The sequence below is a fragment of the Mus caroli genome, unplaced genomic scaffold, assembly GCF_978045245.1.
Source record: "Mus caroli unplaced genomic scaffold, Mus_caroli_1 scaffold_2, whole genome shotgun sequence".
NCBI classification, from domain to species: Eukaryota; Metazoa; Chordata; class Mammalia; order Rodentia; family Muridae; genus Mus; species Mus caroli.
Window position 1 is genome coordinate 32,475,213 of NW_028227257.1, and position 12,063 is coordinate 32,487,275.

Genomic DNA, 12,063 nt, shown 5'->3' on the forward strand with positions numbered 1-12,063 from the left:
GGACCTGGAGGGCATCATCCTGAGTGAGGTAACCCAATCACAAAAGAACTCGCACAATATGTACTCACTGATAAGTGGATATTAGCCCAGAAATTTAGAATACCTAAGATGTAAGATACAATTTGCTAAACGCATGAAACTCAAGAAGAAAGAAGACCAAAGTGTGGACACTTTGTCCCTTCTTAGAATTCGGAACAAAACACCCATGGAAGGAGTTACAGAGACAAAGTTTGGAGCTGAGACGAAAAGATGGACCATCTAGAAACTACCACATCCGGGGATCCATCCCATAATCAGCTTCCAAACGCTGACACCATTGCATACACTAGCAAGATTTTGCTAAAAGGACCCAGATATGGCTGTCTCTTGTGAGACTATACCAGGGCCTGGCAAACACAGAAGTGGATGCTCACAGTCAGCTATTGGATGGATCACAGGGCCCCCAATGGTGGAGCTAGGGAAAGTACTCAAGGAGCTGAAGGGATCTGCAATCCTATATTTGAAACAACAATATGAACTAACCAATTACCCGCCCCCCCCCCCATGGAGCTCGTGTCTGTAGCTTCATATGAATCAGAAGATGGCCTAGTCGGCCATCAGTGGAAAGAGAGCCCCATTGGTAGTGCAAACTTTATATGCCTTAGTACAGGGGAACGCCAGGGCCAAGATTTGGGAGTGGGTGGGTAGGGGAGTGGGTGGGGGAGCGTGTGGGGGACTTTTGGGATAGCATTGGAAATGTAAATGAAATAAATACCCAATTAAAAAAAAAAAACAACTGGGACAGGATGAAATAAAATGGATGTACCTATCCAAAAAAAAAAAAAATTCCTAAATGCAAAGTTTGCTACATCCTAAAGACAACCCTCAATTTTATAAAATGGTAAGGCACAAATAACTCAATGGACTTGTTGAATAAAGTGGGGTGAACCAATAGCAAGAGAGACTAGTTCATGCAATTTTACTTCCCCATCCAAAATTTGTTTGGTTTGCATTCACCAGTACACATATGGACATTGAGACCAGAGCTTGATACCATGTATTTTTTTTTAATTTACTCTCCATCTTATAGTCTATACTAGGTCAGTCACTGACCTTGGATCTTCCCAATTACATAGAGACTCTCTGGCCAATGAGCTTAGAATTCTGTCTCTACCACCCCAGTGCAGCACTGGTGCAATAGACAAGTACTATCACCACAACTTCTTTACATGGATACTGGAAATCCAAACTTAGGAAGTCATGCTTGTATAGCAAACACTTTACTGATTCGGCCATCTTTCAAGCCCTATTCTCCAAAAGTTTTGTAAAAAGGCCTATTTGGGTAGGTGACAAGTCTTGGGTCAAACTTTATAGACAGATTAATGCTATTACCTAGAGTCCTTGTAGCCACAAAATTAATTTTTAAAAAAATCTAACAGCCCAGAAGAAAAATATTCTTTTCTGCCAGAGACTCCTACAAGGATTTTTTTTCTCATGAAAAGAATTCTATGAAAAGACCACACAGTGTCTTTACCTGAACCCAGGAACACAGAGCACAACAGTACACTCTGTCCCCAACAAACACAGGTCAGAATACAGGCCAGTACACATAGCTCTCTAGTGGCTAACACAAGTTGGGGGAGGGGTGTCACATTGTGTGGCTTGCCGGTGATGGTCTAATTTGGAGTGGGTTGAGACTACCAGAGTAGGGGTTTTCAAATGGGGTCCTACTTAGTCAATGGGGAAGTAATGACTGATAATTAGTCTAAAACTCAGTACCCTTCCTCCCAGGGCCATTGCCCAAATCCTACTCTATGTTAGTGAATTATTGAGTTGTGCCTAAGAGAAGCAACTTTTAAAGGGTGGATTTATGTGGAGTCATGGTTTGTGGTCAGATTGCTTGGTCAGCGGCTGTGGGAGCAAATGACACAGGCTGTTCACATAGAAGTAGTTCTAGAAAACAGAGAGAGTGACAGGAACCAGGGATCAGCTAAACCAAAGTTGATCAAAGACTCACTCCTAGTGACATACCTCTACCTGCCAAGCCCCATCTCCTAGAGATCCACAGCACCCCTCCCCAAAAGAGTGCTACTACATTTGCAACAATCATTCAAAACATGAGACAGGAACCCACAGAAATATCTTGAGAAAGCAAAGCCCAGGGTCTAGCTATCTAAGGATATGCTAGTAATTGCCCTTAAGCCAGAGCCCCATATCAAGGACATAGAAAACCCTAACAGCTTGGACTGTGCCACAGAAACCAGGACCATCTAGCTGCCTGCATATTGGTGTTTGCAAGACATAGTGAAATCCTTTCATTTATCCTGAAAGCCTCTGAGAAATGGTTTGGCGATGGTGTTGAAGCAGCCTTCATTTTCCTCGTTGTTTCTGAAGATAGCTTTGAAACATTTCTCACAGTCAACAGAAATGCCCTATATCACATCCCTGTCTTACTCAGTAGTATCCAAATGGTACCTGGGGAGACACCTGGCTTCCTTACAGCTTCTCATCACAACACAGAACTTCTCTTTTGCTCCATACCCTCTCTTTAACCCTCAGGAACCCTCCTTCTCAGGTGGTCTACACCAATGGGTCCTTACTGGTTCCAGGTGCTGATAGGAGCTGTGAAATGTCCAGATTCTGGGAAGACTGTGGAGTGTCTGAAAGAAGCATCTGTGGGGCACAGTGGCAACCTGGAAGCTCCCAGAACTCCATCTCCTAGCCTAGATGCTGAATCACCAACAAAGGATCATTTCCTCCCCTTCCCTCTGTGAAGCTGTCCTGATGTTGGTCATAGTTATAACCCATTTCACTGTTCAGAGAATCCTCAGTGAAGCTAAAGGATAAACGTTTAGCTGTTGCTATTTTTAAGGGGCAGTGTAGCCCCGTGTCCATATATATGGTCACATAACTACATACACATCTACTTCTTGATGTTTTTGAAATATAAGACGTGACACATTTATAGCTGCCAGACACATGTGTGCATGCACATGGGCGCTAAATTAACACATTCACCTTCTAGGAACACAAAAGTACGATGTAATCATATGGAACCAGGAAGCCAAACAAATTCTTCCACCAATATACCACCATGAAGATACACCTTCTGTAAGCCAATGGATGTGTCTGCCAAAAAGGCACTTAGCTCTGTACACTCAACAACCTGATGAAAAATAGGTACCAGTTGGGTTCACTGGAATGTTGACTGTATCCATACTGGTGTGTGAGGATCTTAGTTTGCTGCCATTTTCTCCATAGACAAGCAAACTGCAGAAGTCCTGGCACAAAGCTGGGAATTGATTGTTTATGGGACTGATCCAATGGTGACTGACCTTGTTTGGCTAAGCCAGGGTATGCAGTTGCTTAGTCAAACATTAGATTAGAAGTTTTGATGAAAGTGTTTGAAAGAGAGTTGGACATCCATGTTTCTTGCTATATTATTCACAACAACAAGGACATGGAGTCAGCCAAGATGTCCATCAACAGATGAATGGATAATGGAATGTGGCATGTATAGAATAGAATTTTACTCATCTGTAAAGAAATATGAAATTTTCAGAGAACTGGATGGATCTGAGTAGTATTATATAAGTGAGGTGACCCATACTCAAAAAGATGAAGCATGCTTGCCCTCTTGCAGATGTGGATCCTAATAAATAACATTTATATGAAAATACGGGCATGCAAGAGCAGTATAGACATGGAGCAAGATGGAGGGAACAAGAGATATTGAGAATCAGAGTGGGGGCATAGGAAGGTCCCGCGTGACATGGAGTGGGGGGGCTGGGGCGAAGGGAGAAAAGGGAGTGGAGGAACAATGTGGGAGAAATAACCACAAATTTCATTTGAAAAATGCAATAACAAAAGCTGATTCTCTGAATTCCAATAAACATGCCAATCAGCAGAATTCTCAGCCCTGAAGTTCATTTCCATGGACAGAAGCACACTATAATATTCATACAGTGAGTAGCTGAAGCACCAGCCAAGAACACCCCAAGGAAGTTGAAGCAACAAACCAGGTTCCCAGAGGGCACAAAGGGCTGGTCTTACAGTGGTGATCCTGAGTGAGAGAGACTGAGAAGAACCAGGGCAATGTGGTTTTTTTTTTCTTTTCTATTTTCTCTGCTTTTTTCTATTTTCTTTTACTTTTTTTCTCCAGACTAAATCTGGGACCTTGACATGGTAGACCAGTTACCCTATCACTGAATTATATCTCCACCTCCATAACCTTATGTTATAAAAGACTATATGTGGCTTCAGGCAAAACTAAAACAGTGGCTACCACAGGTTATAGAGAGAAGGAGAAAGAAGAAGAAGAGAAGGAGAGAGAAAAAACATGGGTCAGTGGGTATAAGGTTACAGACAGATGGGAGGAGCAGTGAAGCGAGTGTTTGAGGCACCAGGAGAGACTATAGTCAATCATATTGTACTGTATATGTAAAGTATCCAGAGGGGGAGAGGAATGTTTTCTTCATACACACACACACACACACACACACACACACACTAATGAGTGTGTCCGTTACCTTGATTTTGTCATTAATGTATACAGTGGATAAGTGTATTGGGATGCTACCCTGCAGCTAAAATGGTTTGTAACTTTATGTCAAGTAGAAGTTAAATTTTAAAATAAACCTTAAAGGAAAAAGCTGTCTGAGTTTAGGAAAAAGGCACAAAGGAAAAAGTAACCAACCATCAAAGCTCTGATCTAGCCCTGGAGACAGGAATGCTAGCATATCCCAGACAGCAGCAGACACTCGCATCTGCCTCCTTTCTGTCTTGTTGCCTTGAGCCACTGGCACCATCAAAACCCACTTTTTCAGGAAATGCTGCTCACCTTTTCAAGAATTTTTTTTGGGGGGGAGGGATCTCAGTCTTGCTTCTGCTTTTTTATAGTTTCTTGATAAGCAAACTAGCCAGCAATGATTAAACCCTGTCAGTGTATGACTTTACATTGCATTACTTTACATTGGGCTGTTAGATACAACAAGGCATTCTGTTTTTCTATTTTCTCAAAAAGATGCACCAAGATATTGTCCCAGACTTTAAATATAAAACTGTTGGAAGAAACCAAGGCTGTGCTTTCACAAGCCTGATGAGTCTTTGCACAGCCTGCTTCTCTCTCAAGACACGGAATTGGCCTCCCTTTTCAACACAGGCTGCTGCTCAGCCACAGAGACCTGAGCTACTTAGAAGACTACTCCACCCCTTGGCAGCAGTGACTTTGAGTCTACAACAGGGATCTTGATCTTAGAAGCTCACATGCTCTCACAATTTCCAGCCTCCTTCTGAACTTAACTTTCGCCACATTAACTCCACCTTAAGGAAGGTATTAGCCAGTCTCTGCTGCAGTGGTAGATAACAAGAAGTCCTGACTTTTCACTTGTTACAAGAGCAAAAAAATTATAACACACAGACACACAGGACTGTGAGTCCGTGAGAGCTTGACTTAACTTGGTTAGACGCCAAGCTGAGTTTATGTTTTGCACTGCTGTGAGTGCTTCCATTCTGGGTCACAGACTAATGGAGCAGTGGATGGAGCTTAGAAAAACAAAGCAACCTACACAAGCACATTGAAGTCCTGCAGTGAGGTGTGGCCTGTGTCACCCCAACTCTCTTTCCATTGAAAAGTTCCATGAGGGAACAAATGTCAAAGTAGAGGTGGGTTGTGCAGCTCCTCCTGAGCCGCCAGATGATCCCGCTGAGTCTCCAGGCAACGGGGATGAGTGACAAGCTCTGGTGTCAGAAGGAAGTGATAATTTGCCATCTCTCACTGATAGTTGTTACTGAAACCTGTTCATTTTTCACCCCGAGGTTGTTTTTATTTGTGTGAAGAGAAGCATTTAGGGCCATGCATGTGTGAGAACATATGTGTGGAGGTCAAAGGGCAACCTTGGGTGTCTTCCTGAGGAACTCCATCCACCTTCTTTTAAAAAGTCTCTCATTGACTGACCAATTAGGCTAACCTAGCTTACAGAGTCCCTGAAATTCCACCATCTCTGCATTCCCAATGCTGAAACCATAAACCCACACCTTGTAGCTTTATGTGGATTCTGGAAATTGAACTCAGGTCTTTGTGCTTACAAGTCAGGTACTTTACCAATGTCCAGATCCTGGGAACATTCTTTACTATTTAGCTCTGCTTATCTCACATGCTAGGATTCTAGGCATATTCATGGTTTATTTACTTTTATGGACACTCTGACGTCAGTAACCTCACTTCCCTTATTTAAAGACTACTAGGGATTTCAGCCTACCTCCTACCAACATGCAATTGAGAAAATGTCCCAACCAGATTGGTCTGTAGGTATATTTCTGAGGCATTTTCTTCATTGATGATTGATATGGAAGGACCCATCCTTGAGCAGGTGGTCCTGGGTGTATCAGAAAAGCAGGCTGATCAACCTATGAGGAAGAAGTAAGTAGCCTTCCGCTATCATCTCTGCTTCAGTTCCTGCCTCCAGGTTCCTGCCTTGAGTTCCTGACTTGATTTCCCTAATGATGAACTAAACCTTCAGGCCAAATAAACCCTTTCCTCCCCATATTGCTTCTGGTCATGGTGTTTTATCACAGCAGTGGGAAATGAACTAAAACAATGTCCAACCCACAGAATTACATTTCTTAGCCTCACCTGCCTTGAGCATGCTAAGTATATCTACATTCACCAATTTTGTAACAAAGTGCTGACTATCACATATAACTTATAGAATGCTGGGACCCAGAACTGAAGACACCAGAACAGCCCATGTTAAGTTGTGTAACTGAGGATGGTGGGCCCCTGGGGCACTGTGGCTCACTGTACATTCCAGCCAGGAGAGAGAAGCAGGAGAGAGAAGCAGAGCTGCATTTTGAGGTCTGGGAAAATTGGAATTTGTCTTCAAGTGCAGTCTCCACTCACGTCCCTTGCTTTCTCACCATTAGAAAGTATAAATACTGGAGAGGATGTGGAGAAAGAGGAACACTCCTCCATTTTTGGTGGGATTGCAAGCTTGTACAACCACTCTGGAAATCAGTCTGGCGGTTCCTCAGAAAATTGGACATAGTACTACCGGAGGATCCAGCAATACCTCTCCTGGGCATATATCCAGAAGATGTCCCAACCGGTAAAAAGGACACATGCTCCACTATGTTCATAGCAGCCTTATTTATAATAGCCAGAAGCTGGAAAGAACCCAGATGCCCCTCAACAGAGAAATGGATACAGAAAATATGGTACATTTACACAATGGAGTACTACTCAGCTATTTAAAAGAATGAATTTATGAAATTCCTAACCAAATGGATGGACCTGGAGGGCATCATCTTCAGTGAGGTAACACAATCACTAAGGAACTCACACAATATGTATTCACTGATAAGTGGATATTAGCCCAAAACTTAGAATACCCAAGATATAAGATACAATTTGCTAAACGCATGAAACTCAAGAAGAATGAAGACCAAAGTGTGAACACTGTGCCCCTTCTTACAAGTGGGAACAAAACACCCAGGGAAGGAGTTACAGAGACAAAGTTTGGAGCTGTGATGAAAGGATGGACCATCTAGAGACTGCCATAACCAGGGATCCATCCCATAATCAGCTTCCAAACGCTGACACCATTGCATACACTAGCAAGATTTTGCTGAAAGGACCCAGATATAGCTCTCTCTTGTGAAACTATGCCGGGGCCAAACAAACACAGAAGTGGATGCTCACTGTCAGCTATTGGATGGATCACAGGGCTCCCAATGGAGAAGCTAGAGAAAGTACCCAAGGAGCTAAAGGGATCTGCAACCCTATAGTTGGAACAACATGATGAACTAACCAGTACCCCGGAGCTCTTGTCTCTAGCTGCATATGTATCGAAAGATGGCCTAGTCGGCCATCACTGGAAAGAGAGGCCCATTGGACTTGCAAACTTTATATGCCCCAATACAGGGGAATGCCAGGGCCAAAAGAATGGGAATGGGTGGGTAGGGAAGTGGGGGGGAGGGTATGGGGGACTTTTGGGATAGCATTGGAAATGTAATTGAGGAAAATACGTAATAAAAAAAGTATAAATAAATAGGTAAATAAATATAAAAATGCTGCACCAGGTCATTCTGGACAGTGCTATTTCTAGGAATACAGTTCATGTTCAGGACTCAGGAGGTAAGTGTTAGCAGTACCACAATTCTGCAGACAAAGTTCAAGAGGTTAAGTATCTTCCATGTGTCACGCAGCTCGAACATGGCAGCAGGGCTGGGATCTGAACTCTGTGTGTGTGTGTGTCTGTGTCTGTGTGTCTGTGTGTGTGTCTGTGTATGTGTCTGTGTCTGTGTGTGTGTGTGTGTGTGTGTGTGTGTGTGTGTGTGTGTGTTCCTAGCCACTTCTCTTCACTGTTCCTGGAAATGTCCCCAGAGTGAATTGTAAATCATAACGATAGGCCAAAGCTTTGCTGTAGGTCCTCAGAGCAGAAACCACTTATTTAATGGAAGTTAGAGCTGAGAAACATCAGTATGTGGACCCTCATCTGCACCCAGGCCAGGCCTCTTCACACATCTAGGTCTTTCCTCTGGCCTCTCCATTCTCTTGAAGAGCCCCTGAGGAGCCATCTTCCCTCTCTGAGCGTCTCTAGACAATTTGGTTCAACAGATGATCTATGGGGCCAGTTCTTCCTGGCAAATTTTAGCTGAGACTCTGAAAAATGACTTCTGGCTGAGTCAAGTCTGATGAAAGAGATCTTGCTTGCTCCAATTCCTCTCTGGCTCTCCCCAAACTGTCTCAGAACTCTATGGTACTGTACCATAAGGACCAGTCTAGCGACCAAGCTCATGTCTGTCAGCAGCCTTGGACATAAACCTCACCTTTCTTTCCCTTGTATTCCCGAACACTGCCCTCTACTGGCCACTTCTCAATCCGTGGTTCTGATTCCTCCTTTTTTCTTCCCTCCCCTCCCAGGGCCTCCCCTCACCCCCTTTCCTCTTCTGTCCTCTCCTCCTTGATCCTCTCACCTTCTCTCCTTCCTTAACGTTTTGAATATGAAAGGTTCCCCCACAGCGAACATAATGATTCCTGGCTACCAGGACTGTTTGGGGAAGCTGTGGAAACTTTCTGAAGTAAGTCACTGAGGGTGGACCCTGGTAGATATATTATCCCAGACCCCTGTCACTCTCTGCTCCCTGCCCATCAAGAAGTGAACAGCTTCCACCACACTTTCCTGCAATCCAGCGGATGAGGCAAAAGCATGGGCTGACCCCGCTAATACTGTGAGCCAGAATAAATCCCTCCTCCCTCAATTTGCTTCTGACGGGTATTCCATCAAAAAAGATGCACACGTGGACTAACACAGCTTCTTTTACTGATTCTTCCTCTTTTCCTTTACCTCATAAGGAGGTGCTTGGGTATCCTTACCACATTCTTTCACCTGGATCCAATCACATAAGCCCCAAAGTCTGAGCACCAGCCATATCTATATTTAATCCCAAGCCCCTCAACCCCCGAATGCCTGTTCCTCATCTGCTTACTTCCTGTCTCCACTTGGAGGTCTAGTGAAGTCCCTGTCAGCGCCCCCAAATACCTGCCTTACTTCAGGCTTCCCTGTCAACCAAGGGCTCTGCTCTCTTGCGTATTTTCCAGTGAAAAATGCTTAGCGGCCTTCTGGGGCCCCTCTCCTCACACTCACATTCAGTCTGTCAGCAAGAGCCTGCTTCTTTCCAGACCATGACAGTTTCTCATCATCTCGTGGGACTGTCACTCCCTCCAACCCTCGCCATCTTATATAGCCAGATAGCTGCAAACAGTTCCAACAAGGGTCCCAGCCTTTGTGCCAGCAGAGAAAGAATCTTTGAAAACTTGTGTCCTACATAGAAATTGCTAACATCGTCACTTTTATTGTCATTTTCACCACAAAAATAATGCTAAATAAGCAAGGTAATAACTGTGATAGTTAGGTTGATTTAATAGTTCCTTGATTTAAATACAGATTAAACATTGCAATAAGCCCCATATAAATATAGACGAGTGTTATTTTCAAATTTAAAAGGTAAATTTTTAAAGATTCCCTTTTTTCTTTTTTTAAACAGCAAAGATTATTAAAGAGTATTTTTTTAAATACTCTTCTCACGACCCTGCTAGTGGCCATTCACACTCTCAGGGGCAGAGCAGCATCTTTAGTGTGCCCAATCACCACACAGCTAGTTCCTGCCTCTGCAAAGACACCCACCCCTCAGGATCAGGCTCTACTGCCCTTCTATAACGGTGTTTTGCCCCAGTCTTCACTAATTCTCCCCTGTGTCTTTATTCAGACATCACCTCCATACGTGGTTATACATTGACTAGTGGTCCCTAGTGGTCCCTGCCTAGAATTTTCCCTTCCCTTCTCTGCCCTGCCCCTACGTTCTCACCTCTTTCCCTTTTCATGAGGATTCATGTCTCCTTGTAACAGCTATGCAGTCCTAACCTAGACTATATGACTTTTCAATGCTCAGATGGTGGAAAATAATTCACAGTCAGTTAAAGTTATACATTAAACCTTCCTGTTGCCTCCTCCCAGGCCAGCAAGAGCCATGGGATGCTGTCCATCAATTCTGGGTGAAAGTAGTAAGCCATGCTTCCAGTCAGTGTCAACAATGACTTCCATGTCATCAGAGGAAACAGCTAACTGTACAGTGTGTCTGGCCACTAAAGTAGTGGTCCATAGGCTGGAGTGTAGTCAACCAGTTTACAACTTAAACTATTTCAACTTGTGATGGCTTTATTGTGATGTCACTGTACCTTAAACTGAGGCACATTTGAACTTATTTTATTGCCTGTTCCCTCTGCTTTGATACAAACCTCACACAGGTGTGTATTTTTATATTTTATGTCTTATTTGCTGTTGTATTCAGTGTTGTTCTTAGTGTGGAGAACAGTGCCTGACATGTAGTAGGTAATTGATAATAATTTCTTGATTATCAATGTTCTGTGGGACATTTCTCTGCCAGAAGTGAAGCCATTGTCTCAAAGGCAAACAATGCTTCAATGGCCCCTCCAGACTCTCAGGCTACTCTCTGTGGTTTCTTTAAGACCCAACCCCGATGGGTCTTCTCAGAAACCACTTGCCATTCTGATCTTGTGGAAGATCCTGACTCAAGAAAAATATTGGGTGTTGAGAAGATGGTTCAGTGTGTAAGAGCACTCATTGTGCAAGCATGAGGATCTGAGTTTTAATCTCCAGCACCTACATAAAACTCAGGTGTGGCCACAGATGCCAGTGATCAATGGTGAGTAGAGCCAGGCAGATCCCAAGAGCCCACTGTAAATTCAGCCTGAACATCAAACATCCAGTTCAGAGAAAGATCCTGTCTGAGAGCTCTTATGGCAGGTACCCCAAGTGCACTCTGGCTGCAGTCAGACACATGCACACAGGCACACAGGCTCATACAGTCATAAATGCACTTGGGCACAGATGGGCATTGTATTATAAAGACACACAGAAAGAAAGAAAGAAAGAAAGAAAGAAAGAAAGAAAGAAAGAAAGAAAGAAAGAAAGAAAGAAAGAAAGAAAGAAAGAAAAAGAGAAAGAGAGAGAGAAGAAAGAAAGAAAGAAAGAAAGAAAGAAAGAAAGAAAGAAAGAAAGAAAGAACAAAAAAAGAAAGAGGCAAACAGAGGGGCCATAATACACCTGACCCCCACCCCCACCCAATAGAATAACAACTTAGAATATTTCACTAAAACTTCAATTCCAGAATGCCTGTCTGTGGCAGCCTTGTACACTGCCAGAGTCATTTCAGAAGTCCAAATAGTAACGTTGCTGCCAACAGAAATGAACTGCCTGGAGAGAATTCTTTAGTGACCTGTCATCAATGGGTAGAACAAGCAACAGTCAGCTTGAGTGGGTTTGCAGTTGCTGGTCAGACATCCCCAGCCTTCTAATTTATGGTTAGCCATATAAGCCGGGAGTTCCCCTGGCTAATGGCTTCCTCCTGTGCATGGTGTGCTAGTGACTTCAAAGAGTCCAGGGGAAGGCTGGGAGCTGAGGCCTGCTGTTAAATGGAAGTTGGAACTTCAGAAAAGGTTATTGACACCCTTAAATGGGGAAAGGAGGACAAAGTGTGGGTTTTGTAATAAATGAATATGTG